Source organism: Rhinolophus hipposideros (genome assembly GCF_964194185.1).
Source record: "Rhinolophus hipposideros genome assembly, chromosome: 3".
Classification (NCBI taxonomy): Eukaryota; Metazoa; Chordata; class Mammalia; order Chiroptera; family Rhinolophidae; genus Rhinolophus; species Rhinolophus hipposideros.
Genome location: NC_138049.1, coordinates 102,107,884 through 102,119,682, shown reverse-complemented (window position 1 = coordinate 102,119,682; position 11,799 = coordinate 102,107,884). Strand labels below are relative to the sequence as shown.

Below are 11,799 nucleotides of genomic sequence, written 5' to 3'. Positions count from 1 at the left end.
GGGTGAGCTGAAGAATATGCACAATCCCCCAGTTGGAAGAACAAGACTTGGCATCTTAGGGTACCCAGGCTCACTCTGGATGCTCTTGGGAGAGAATCCAACTTGGCCAGGACATTGCCTGGACCCCTCATAAAATCACTGAAGGATTTAAAAAACAAAAAACAAACAAAACAACCCCAGGCCTCAGCCCAGACAGTTGATTCAGAATCTCTGAGGCGCACAGACCCTGTACCTGCTGCAGAGCCGCTATGGCCCCGCCTGGCCTGGCCCCAGGCGCCGTGCGGCCTGGGCACCTGCCTAGAGCAGAACTGAAGCTACGGGGTGGCTTACCAGGACCCTGGAGCATTAGCCTTTCCAACAAATGGGGGCCTCCGGTGCTGGGCTGTGGTCACCTCCTTCTCCATGGCTCCCCTGGACGTGATGAAGGTCCGCTCGCAATCTCAGCCCCTTCGTGACCAGCAGGCAGATGCCTCCCTCCAGACTGTGGGGCCTCTCCTACACCAAATTGCCCTCCTCTCCCCACCCCACAGGGAAGTGCCTCTTGTACCACAGTGGTATCCCGGAGCCCCTGGACCTGTGCCCAGATGGTGCCCTCTGTGCCACTTGGTTTCAGGACCCCACTCGCTTCACTGGCACCATGGATGCTTTTATGAAGATTGTGACACACAAAGTCCAAGGACCCTGTGAAGTGGCCTCCCAGCCACCCTGGTGATGACTACGACAGCCACTGCCATCTACTTCAACCACAACCAACTCAAAGCCTTCCTCAGTGGTCGAGCCCTGACCTCTGAGCTCTGTGTGTCCATGGCGGCTGGCCCACCGGCCCCCATGGGCACCGTGACTGTGATCAGCCCCCTGGAGCGGGTGCTGATGAAGCTGCAGGCTCAGCATGTGTCATACTGGGAGCTGGGTGCCCGTGTCCACGCAGCCGGGGCTCGGGGCAGCTGGCGCTCACTGTGGCTGTGCTGGGGACGCACTGCCCTGAGGGATGTGTTTTTTGTAGCCCTGTACTAGTTCAACTCTGAGGTGGTGAAGAGCTGGCTGAGTGGCCTCAGGCCAAAGGACCGGACATGGGTGGGCATCAGCTTTGCCGCCGGCAGCATCTCAGAGATGGTGGCAGCCATCTTGGCTCTACCCTTCAAAGCCGTGGTGAAGGCTCAACCCCAGGTCACACTGGGAGCAGTGGAGGCTGAGCCCTCCGTCCCTGCACACCACTGACGCCACCTGGCTGCTGCTGCGTAAGATCCAGGTGGAGTCGGGCACGGGGCCTCTGGGCAGGCTTCCTCCCAAGCACCATGAAGGCCCCCTCCTGTGCCACCAGGGTCACACCCATGAGTTCATCAAAAGCTTCTTCCAGAGGCTCAACCAGAACAGCCGTGGGCCCCTGAAAGGATGGAGGGGATGAAGGCCCAATTTCTTCCCTGGATGGGGTGGGGCAGGAGGAGACTGAGCCAAGGGCCTTGTCCTCAGGGGAGGGGCCTCCGTTTTCTTCCCTCTCAACTCTAGGCCTGCCCAAGCCCTTGTCAAATAGCTTTCTTCTTTCTGGTCCTTGTTCCCAAGCCCCCAGGATCATCACTTTTCCACCCCATCCCCCAAGTTCAAGAGCAAATCTGTTAACTTACCCACCACATTTCCATGTGTGTTTGTTGTCTCCGGGCCTGCCTGCAGGAGCCACAAAACCAACCCCTGTTAATCTGTTAATTCCTTGAGCCTAAAGATGATGAACTTCTCAAAAAAAAAAAGAAAAAAAAAAGAAAAAAAAAGAAGCTCTGAGGATGGAGAGTCTGGAAATAAAATGTTTTAGAGAAACTCTACAGATGATAATTCCAACGTGCACCCTTTGATTAATTAGTGAATTAATTAATTTTAAAGGAAGGCACCCCTTACGTTACTTTTTCCTTGGACTGAGGGAGAAGTCACAGGTAGTAGCATCAAAGAAGTTTAAGTTTTCTTCCTACCCCAGGATGTAGCTCCCATTCCTGCCTCTAATAAAGGGGCAGGGCAGTAAGGAAGTGTGGCTTGCTCCTCCCACCCTGCTGGGGACCAGGTAGAAACTGCTTCTTGTCCAGGAGACTAGGCCAGAGGCTGCAGCACGGACCAGAGGCAGAATTAATTTTGGCTCACAGTGAGGCCAGGCCCTAGAGGTTCTGCCTGGTGAGAGCTCAGGAGGGACAGAAAGTAAAAATTCCCCTTGACTCCTTCAACTGATATTTATTGAGCACCTACTATGTGCCAGGCACTGTTGTAGATGCTAGGGATATAGCAGTAAGCAAAACAGATAAAAACACCTGCCTTCATGGAGCTAACGTTCTAGTGGGGGGAGACAGACAATAAACACAGTAAAGAAATCAGTATATCAGAAAGTGATAAGTGAGAAACTAAAGCAGAGAGGAGGACTGGGAATGGCTGGCAGTGTGACAATTTGGGGGGTACCTGGGGAATGAGGAAAGGCTTTGGTGAAAAAGTGACATTTACGTAAAGATTTGAAGGAGGTCAGAGGGTGAGCCATGCAGATACCTGGCAGAAGAGAGTTCTAGATAGAAATGGCAAGTACAAAGGGCCTGAGGTGCGAATGTCTCTGGCAGGTTAGAGAGTAGAGAAAAAGCCAAGTGTCCAGAGCAGAGTGAGAGAGGGGAAGCCGGTGGAAATGCGGCCGGGCAGTGAGGCCTTGTAGGCCACCGGCTACGGAATTGGTTATGACACCAGGAGACATAAACTAGGTATATCCCTAACGTAAACCAGATGAAGGAAGTCTTCAAAAAGCATGGGGAAACTGAGGCTAGAGTAGACATTCAGCCAGCAAATCTTTCTGATTTGCCTTTTTGGGGAGGGAGGTGGCTCACTCACTGGAGCACTGAGCCCCGAGGTGGATGGAAAACTGGGGATGAAGAGCGTGCTCTAGTCTGAGGAGCCGGGGCCTGGGGCAGGAGAAGGGACAGAGCTGGGGCTGACGGAACCCGGTCAGGGTGGACAAGGAAGTTGAGGACACGAGAAACCAAACTCAGAGAGGGCAGAAGATGGAGGAAAGAGAACGCTACCCTCTCCTACAACCCCTTCCTACATGCTCAGAACATCCTGCTCCCTACGCAAGAAAGATTTATGGAGGCTGTACTATGTGGCAGGCATTGTGCTAACATCTGGGGACACAGAGACACATAAGCCAAGGTTCTGCCCTCTCAAAGCCTTGTAAGGACTAAGGCCTCAGGCAAGATTTATGAGTATCATTTGTCACATTTCCCCAAGTTCCGAGCACAGGGGCTCCGTGTTGAAAGAAAGAAGGGGGAAACTTAGTGGGAAGGAAGGAATCTTGCAGCGCTTTGATGGGAGAACTGAATTTCAGTGGGCTTCTGTGTGATTGGATATGTAACAGCTCTCCTGGAAATATGTAAAAGAAGAACTTAGACAAAGTGCGTAATGGTGGAATTGCAGGCAGAGAATAACTCCTGCTCTTGTGTGAGAAGATGGGAAGAAGTGGCTCAGGCTGGAAAGTGGGTCATGGGAGAAAGGTCACCAGTGGGCAGGGCAGCTGGCTGGCTGTACAGAAACAATTGGTTCTCTTTCTCCACTTGGAAACCTGTCGATTCTCTCCAAGCCGCTCATGTTTCTCCTTGAGCTGCTGTGAAGGACCCAGCAGTCCTTGAGAGAGACCCACCCCTGTTTGGAGATAAAAGGGGCCTGACCTGGGGGTGTGAGGCCCCACATGCTGCCCATGTGCTGGCACTCTGGGCGCCTTCTCAGGCACGGCCTGGCACCGTTCCTGGGCTCTGGTCTTGTCTCGCTGGTTCCCTTCTGGCGCCTTCCTGCCCAGATCCTGGAGCTGGCTCTGCCGGGCCCTCTGTCCTCCCCCAGAAACACGATCTGTCTCTCTGCCCGTCTCCCAGCCTCCTGGGGACATGGCTCCTGCCTCCTGCCCTGTTGCTATTTCACACATGCTGCCCCTCCCTCTTCATTCCGGGTTTCCCAGGACACCTCCCTCAGCCCCACCTGCTGTCTGCCTCTGATGACCTTGAGTCCTTCCTGCATAGTGGGGTGGGTGCCAGGGCCTGGCACAAGCCTTGCCCAATCCCTGAGAATGCCAACTTTGAAACTAGATAGTGCGCAGGCCGCCAAAGAAGAAAGCTGCTTATGTTCTTCACTGACGTCCTCCTGGCCACCCACGTCAGGACTGACACGTTAGCTGTCTTATCTTTCCACTGTCTTTGCACCCTTAGCAGACCCTCTGCCTGGGCAGCCGGCCCTGGGAGAGTGTGTTGAGGGGGTTGATTTTTGCCCCCTCGCGCCCCTCACAGAGCTGAATGGCTCTGAGTAATTATAGCCCCCAGACTGACAATACAATTTAAGAACACCCAGATCACAAAGGGGCTGGAGCCAAAATGTACAGAAGCCAAAATATGGGAAGTGTCCTGGAAAAGGTGCAGGGCAGGGAAGCAGGCAGCCTCCTGAGGCCTGGACCCACATCCATTGACGGCACAGGTGGCAGACCCAAGCAGTCCCAGATGACAGCCTCAGCAAAGGGTGGGAGTGTGGCAGAGGGACAGAGTGGGGAAATTCCGATTATCTGGGGGAGGGGCCAGGCCAGACTGGTCTGCAAGGGAGGTTAACTTTTTTCAGCTTCCTCCCTGCAAGCCAGGGACTGATGACCAAGGCACTAGTGGTGTGGTCTCTGTTCACCACTTGACTACCCAGACAGCCCCTGCCAGCGCCTCCTGAAGACCAGCAGGGCAGTAGGAGCTGAGGGGGGAAAAGGGGTTGTGAGGTGGGCATGGGGAGGGGTGACAAGGGCTGCAGCAGCCGCAGGAACAGGTTTCAGTTGGCTGCCTGCATCTTCCCTGGAGCCACTTCCCTCCCTCCTTCACCGTCACCGTTACCGGCCTGTCTGTCACAGGCCATTAAGCTCTCAGCAGGTGCTATGCTTGGCTGAGGCTGGGGGCCAGCAGCGGGGTGAAGTTGAAGGCATGGAGGAGGCTCGAACATGCCAAGCCAGCCTATCCCCTCTCAGTCCTTGGCTGACTGGGCATAAGTGCTTCCCTGAGAAAGCTGTACCCTCATGAACCCCTGAGATTCCCTGCACACGCACACGCACACACACCACATACAACACATACACCATACATATCATAGAAACACCACACACATACCACACACACACACACACCGCACATACCACATGCACACACCACATACCCACACCACACACACACCACATACACACCACACACACCCACACACACATACATGCACACCACACACACACCATGTACACACACACCATGTACACACACACCACATACACCCACACACCACACACTCACCACACACACCACACACACACCATGTACACACACCACATACACTCACACACCACACACACACCATGTACACACACACCACATACACCCACACACACCACACACACACCATGTACACACACACCATGTACACACACACCACATTCACCCACACACCACACACACACCATGTACACACACACCACATACACTCACACACCACACACACACCATGTACACACACACACCATGTACACACACACCATATACACATACATGCACACCACACACACCACACACACACCATGTACACACACACCACATACACCCACACACCACACACACACCATGTACACACACACACCACATACACCCACACACCACACACACACCATGTACACACACACACCATGTACACACACACACCACATACACCCACACAGCACACACACACCACATACACATACATGCACACCACACACACGCCATGTACACACACATACATGCACACCACACACCACACACACCATGTACACACACACCCCACATACACTTGCAGCATCCAGGTACCAAATGTTGACACTTCTGCCCTGGCAGCCCCCAAATGTCCCCTGATGCTCCAAGGTTCTCAGTGAGAGGCCTTTTGGGTGTCCCCATCTGCACACAAAGCTGCCATTGCATCCCAGGGCAAAGCTTTCTGGACAGCCGGCCAGCCCTGCCGTTAATGCTTGGGCATCTTTCTTTCTTTCCCTCCGTCCCTCTCTCCCTCCCTCCCTCCCTCCGCCTCCCTCTTTCCTCTTGTCTGGGCTGCAGGGGACTGAGCTCTTCCATCCTCTTAGGGCTTGAAAGCACAGGAGAGAAAGCATAAGGCTTATATCCATGCCAAGGACACCAAGAGCCTTGAAATGGAGACGTTGCCCCACTCGGAGGGAGATGTGTTTACGCCCATCGGATCAGGGTCCTCTGCTTAAAATTCTGGACACACTCCTCTTACCTCACAAGCACCTCAACTCAGCAGACAAAGCCTGTCAGGACCAGGCTCCTGGGGCCCCCTGAGCCGGTGCCCTGCCATTCCCCAGCCCCTGGACATCCCAATGTGCTGGACCCCAGCTCTTCTTCCTGGCCTCTCAAACCCACACCCTTTTGCCCAGGCCGTTCCTTCTGCTTTGAATGCCTTTTCTTACCTTGTGCTCCTGGAGAGTTCATTCATCCTTCATTCTTTAGGTTGCCTCTGCTGGGATGCTTTCCTTAATAGCACTCTCTGTTCTCTGCAGACTTTGATGCTCCCTCTTTGAGTGTTCATAACTCCCTTGCTCAAAGCATTTCCCACATTGTATTTTAGCAGTTAACAGGCCCATCTTCCTCATTACATTGTGAGCTAAGGGGCAGGGGACTGTGTTTAATCCAAAACCTCTACCACAGAGTTGCCACATAGTAGGTGCTCAAGAATACCTGTCAACTGAATTCATGACTTAATGAATGGGGCAGAAGAAATGAAAGTAAACAGAGGGGAACACCAGGTGTCTGAAGAAGGAAAGGAATTTCCAGCAGTGGATATCAAAGAAGGCTTCCTGGAGGAAGTGACCAGGCTGTTGACAGGATAGAGACATTCACGGCAAAATAGCTAATTGGTCAAGGTAGAGGCAGCTATAGGAGAGATTTTCTGTCAGGAATAAAAATGTCTGTAGCCAACATTCTCGGAGTACCTACTCTGTACCAAGACTTACTCTAAGCCCTTACACGTTATTATCCCAGTTAATGTTGAAAACACTAATTACAGGTTGGCACTGTAATTATCCCCACTTCACAGATAAGGAAAGTGAAGTTCAGTTACTAGCCCAAGGCATATAGGTCCAGTTTTTAAAAAATAATTTGAATTGTGTTCAATTACAGTTGACATGCAATATTATATTACTTTCAGGTGTACAACATATTGGTTAGGTATTTATATAACTTATGAAGTGACCCCTCTCCAATAAGTCTAGTAGCCATCTGACACCACACATAGTTATCACAATATTACTGACTATATTCCCTATGCTGTACTTTACATCCCCGTGACTGTTTTTCGTAAATGTCAGATTTGATGAGAGAAGCATAACAGCCAGGAGTGAGACAAAATATGGAATTTGACTTTTTACAATGGGGAAGCTACTTTAAAAATTGATACTTCTGAGACTAAATTTATCAGGGCAGGCAGTGGGGCAGGGAAAATGGATGTGAAGTGAGGGAAACAAGAATGAACTGAACCAGTGAGAAAGAGCTGGGACTCTAGAGGACGAACAGGAAGCCACCTCCAACCCATCAACTTCAATGACACAGGTGACCTGCAGAAGTTGACACACTTTGTCCTGTAGCTGAATACACACATGGTCCAGGACCTAGACAAGCTAAAGAAGCAGGTGGGTAGAGCGCCCAGAGACCTGCATCAACAGGTGTGAGGTGCAACAATGCAGCACCTACCTCAGGAGTGAACACGGCTGCTGCGTCCCCTCCTGCGACCACGGCCAACTCACAGGAAAGGGGATTCTGGAACTGTTGTTCAGCTTAGCTCAGCTGACATAGTGCCGAGCCGCCCTTCAGGTCACAACCCACACCTGGGAGTGGGGCTGGGAAGGTTGATCAGAGCCAGACAAGGAGGGTCTTGACAGCTCACCAAGGCATTTGGGAATCCTTCTGTGGGATAAGGTTCTAGTTTTAGAGACTGCACGTTGAGTTGGAAGCAAAGATGGGGCATGCCTTGGCCATGGCCTGAAGGTGTTGGGCGTACTCAGGCTGGGGTAGGAAGGCAGGAACCCTGGGAGAGATTCTGAACTGGGCAGTGCAGGGTGTGTGTGAAGAAGGAGACCAGAAAGCCTGGGTTGAGCCTCAGCTGATGCTTGCAGGTAAGACATGAGTTAGGAGGAAAGGCTGGCAGAACTGTAAAGGGCCAAGGTCAAGGATGTGGAGATGTAGGCGTCTTGACCCTTCTTCCTGGGCAGGTGCAGCTCTGATGGTGCCTGTGTCACGTTCAGAGCTGGGCTATTAGGTAGCTTCGTACAGGTGCCTCTCCCCACTCTCTCGCCTTTGTGTGAGGGGCGGGTCCTGCTGTTTGTGCCCAGATTCTGCTCTGGAAGCTCAGGCACTCGCTGCTAGAGTATGAGAGAAGCCTCTGGGCTTAAGGTGTGACATTTGTCCACTGCCTTCTGAGGCCCCCACTGTATGCGGGACACTGGGCTGGGCTGTGGATCAGCCAGCCAGGAAGCATGTGTGCCCAGGCCCTGCCTTCAGGGAGCCATCGTACCATCTGCTAGAGACAGAGGAGGAAAATGGGCATTGTAGTTGAGGGAAGAGGAGCACCGAGGAAGGAAGCCTCCCCAATCTGGGAGGACGTCCGGGAAGAAGTGGCGTTTAAGTATGAATCTGGTCAAGCCCCTAGATCTAACCACCACGAACAGGAAATCCAGAGGCCGATGCTGCCGTCGTTTCAACTGTGGGAACTGTAAGGCCAGCAATCCAGTGTCTTCTCTGCTATACTGTGCAGGAAAACAAAAACAGCAAGGTGAACCTGTGGATAAAAGGAGAGTTAATAGACAGGACAGCTCATTGTAACATGTGGACCTTATTTGAAAATGATGATGAATTACTCTGCTCAGACTGCTATAACAAAACACCACAAACTGGGAAGCTTAAAAATAGCAGAATGTGTTTCTCACAGTTCTGGAGGCTTGAAGTCCCAGGTCAAGGTCTGGCAGGGTTCCGTTTCTGGGGGGGACTCTCTCCTGGCTTGTACAGGGCCTTTCCTTGGAGCCATGTGATGGGGGTGGTGGTGTAGGGGGCATGTAGAGAGAGATCACTTCCTCTTCTTATAAGGCCACCAGGCCTATCAGATGAGGAACCCATTGTTATGACCTAATTTAACCTTAATTACCTTCCAAACTCCCCATGGCCAAATACAGTCACATTGGGGGTTAGGCCTTCAATATACGATTTTGGGAGAAACACAATTCAGTCCGTAGCAGATGACATTTATGAGGAACTGGCACTTTGAACGTTGGCTGGGTATTTGATTATATTGAGGAACTATTGCTAAGTATCTCTTGGGGTATGATAATGGCAATATTGTTTCATATATTTACATATACATGTACAGTTGACCCTTAAACAATATGGAGGTGAGTGGTGCTGACCTCCCACGCAGTCGAAATTTCGCATATTACTTAAGTCAGCCCTCCACATACTAGGATCCCAACCACCGAACGTACAGTTGAACCTTGAACAAAGCAGGTTTGGCCTGTGTGGGTCAATTGAACTGCTCGGTCAATTGAAAACAATCCATTTATAAGTGGACCGACACAGTTCAAACCCACACTGGTGAAAGGTCAACTGTATATAACATAAAATTTATGTATACTGGGGGTACCAACAAAATGTATACAGTGGACACTTTGGTCAACGTTGCTCAAGCAGTAGCTCGCTGTAATCAGAAGTGTCTGGATGCTGATGGGAACCCCTTTGATTTTTCACGTCTTGTAATTGCAGACGTCAAACATGACTTGTATTCATCTTTTGTTATTGGTATACAGTGAGTATTACAATTTTAATACAGTTTTCCTTTCTTAAAATGTGTATACATTTTTTTGGCACCCTCTGTATATGTACGAGTTTGGACAATTCAGTTTGTGAACTCACCTCAGAAAAAGTGCTACTACACACCTCATTGCTGAGTATCACTACAATCACCTTTGAAGTCCTCCCCTTGGGAAGCTGTGCACTGATGCCAGTGCCTAGTCCACCCTTCAAAGCTATTTTGGAACTCTTTTTCTGGAACGGCCATCAGAGCTGTCGTCGTATTACCCTTGATGTCCTAAATGTCATCAAAATGTCTTCCTTTCAATATGTCCTTCATCTTCGAGTAAAGAAAGAAGTCATTGGGGGCCGGATAGTTGAGTACGGTGGGAGTTCCAATACAGTTATTTGTTTACTGGCTCAAAACTCCTTCCCGTGTGAACTGGTGCATTGAAAAGTTCATGCAGCCTTTTCAGCACTTCCAAATAGTAAGCTTTGTTAACTGTTTGTCCATTTGGTACAAATTCATAATGAATAATCCCTCTGATATCAAAAAAGTTAGCAATATTGTTGCAACAAATTCATGAACTCAATTGTCAGACCTCGTATGTCTGCATATATAGAATATTATCATTGTGTGTGTGTGTACCTTTTTCTTCCAGACACACATGGAAATATTTATGGGTGAAATCATCTGATGTTTGGGATTTGCTTCAAATGACATGGGAAGGGAGAGTGAATGTGGCTGCATATGGAGCCGGTCTGACCGTGAGTTGATTGTTGTTGGGTCTGGGTTATAGGTTCATGGGGTGAGTTATATTATTCTGTCTACTTTTTCTGTGTTCTGAATTCTCCACACTAAAAAGTGAAAACAGGAACTGAGGAGGGTTACGAGTCAAACAAACAAGTTAGGAGGGTTAGGATTGGGGGGAGGAGCCAGGCATCTGCTGGAAGAAATTGCTCAGCTGAAGCTCTGAGAGAGCAGGGCTGTTGGCGTGTGAGGCCCCCATTGTTCACAGGCGCTGGAGTGTGAAGCTGTGCCAGGCCCTTTGGGTACCAAGTCCCTGTACTGCAGGACAAAGCCCAATCTCAATGGAGGGCCCTGGCTTAGGCCAAGGGAGACCAGAACCTAGTGGGAAAACCCTGAAGGGCCTGTGAGGCTTGAATAGGGAGAAGAGGCAGTGCCCAGTTGTTCTGGAAGGGCTGGGAGACCGGTGATAGAGGAGATATCAGGCAAAGACAATCTAACATGCCAGGAGCAGGGAGGCCTGAGGATGGAGCAGTGAGAACATGGTCATCCAGGCTCCCAACCAAATCTTTGCTAGAATTGTAGGACATTTACCTCTGCTTTGGAAATATCGCTTCTTTTGTGTTCTTACTGGGTGTCTTTGGGTAAGTTACTTAAGCTCTCTGATACTCAATTTTTTCTTTTGTAAAATCAAGATAGTAATAGGACCCACCCCATAGGCAGTTGTACAGTTAAATAAGAAAATACTAAAACACTAAAAAGAGTTATTATGTATTAGCTATTATTATCATCAGAGTTTCAGGGAGGAAGTTGCTGTCTCCTGGGGCAACGAGGTGGAGACAGAAGCCATTAAAATGAGAGAACCCAAGTAGGGATGGAGGGTAAGAACACATACTCCTCCCTGCCAGCCCCTAACAGTTTTGTGATTTATTTTTAATTTAAAAAAATAAAGAAAGAAACAAAACTCTTTCCTTACAGCAGTGAACAGGGTCATATGCAGAAAAGAAGTTGTTGAGAAAGAACCGTGTAAAATCCACTGGACCTTGAGAGAAAGTGTAGTTAGCCAGAGACACTCAGGCCAAGAGGCCAGCCAATGGCTCAACTCAAAAAGCTACCTCTTGCCCCCGTGGTGGCTTCTGTAAGTGGGGGTCTGCAGGAGTGAAAGGTCAGTGCCTGTGAGGGAGGGGTGGGGCCTGAGCGGGCTCCTCCCTCTGC

The 11,799-nt window shown here is 50.3% G+C and overlaps 1 pseudogene across 1 annotated transcript; it reads left to right on the top strand.

The window, feature by feature from the left end:
• The first annotated feature begins 248 nt into the window (after positions 1 to 248).
• Positions 249 to 1,405, top strand: LOC308494595 (mitochondrial glutathione transporter SLC25A39-like; annotated as a pseudogene). Its single transcript has 2 exons — positions 249 to 278; positions 350 to 1,405. The product of its transcript is annotated as a mitochondrial glutathione transporter SLC25A39-like (transcript).
• The last annotated feature ends 10,394 nt before the right edge of the window (positions 1,406 to 11,799 follow it).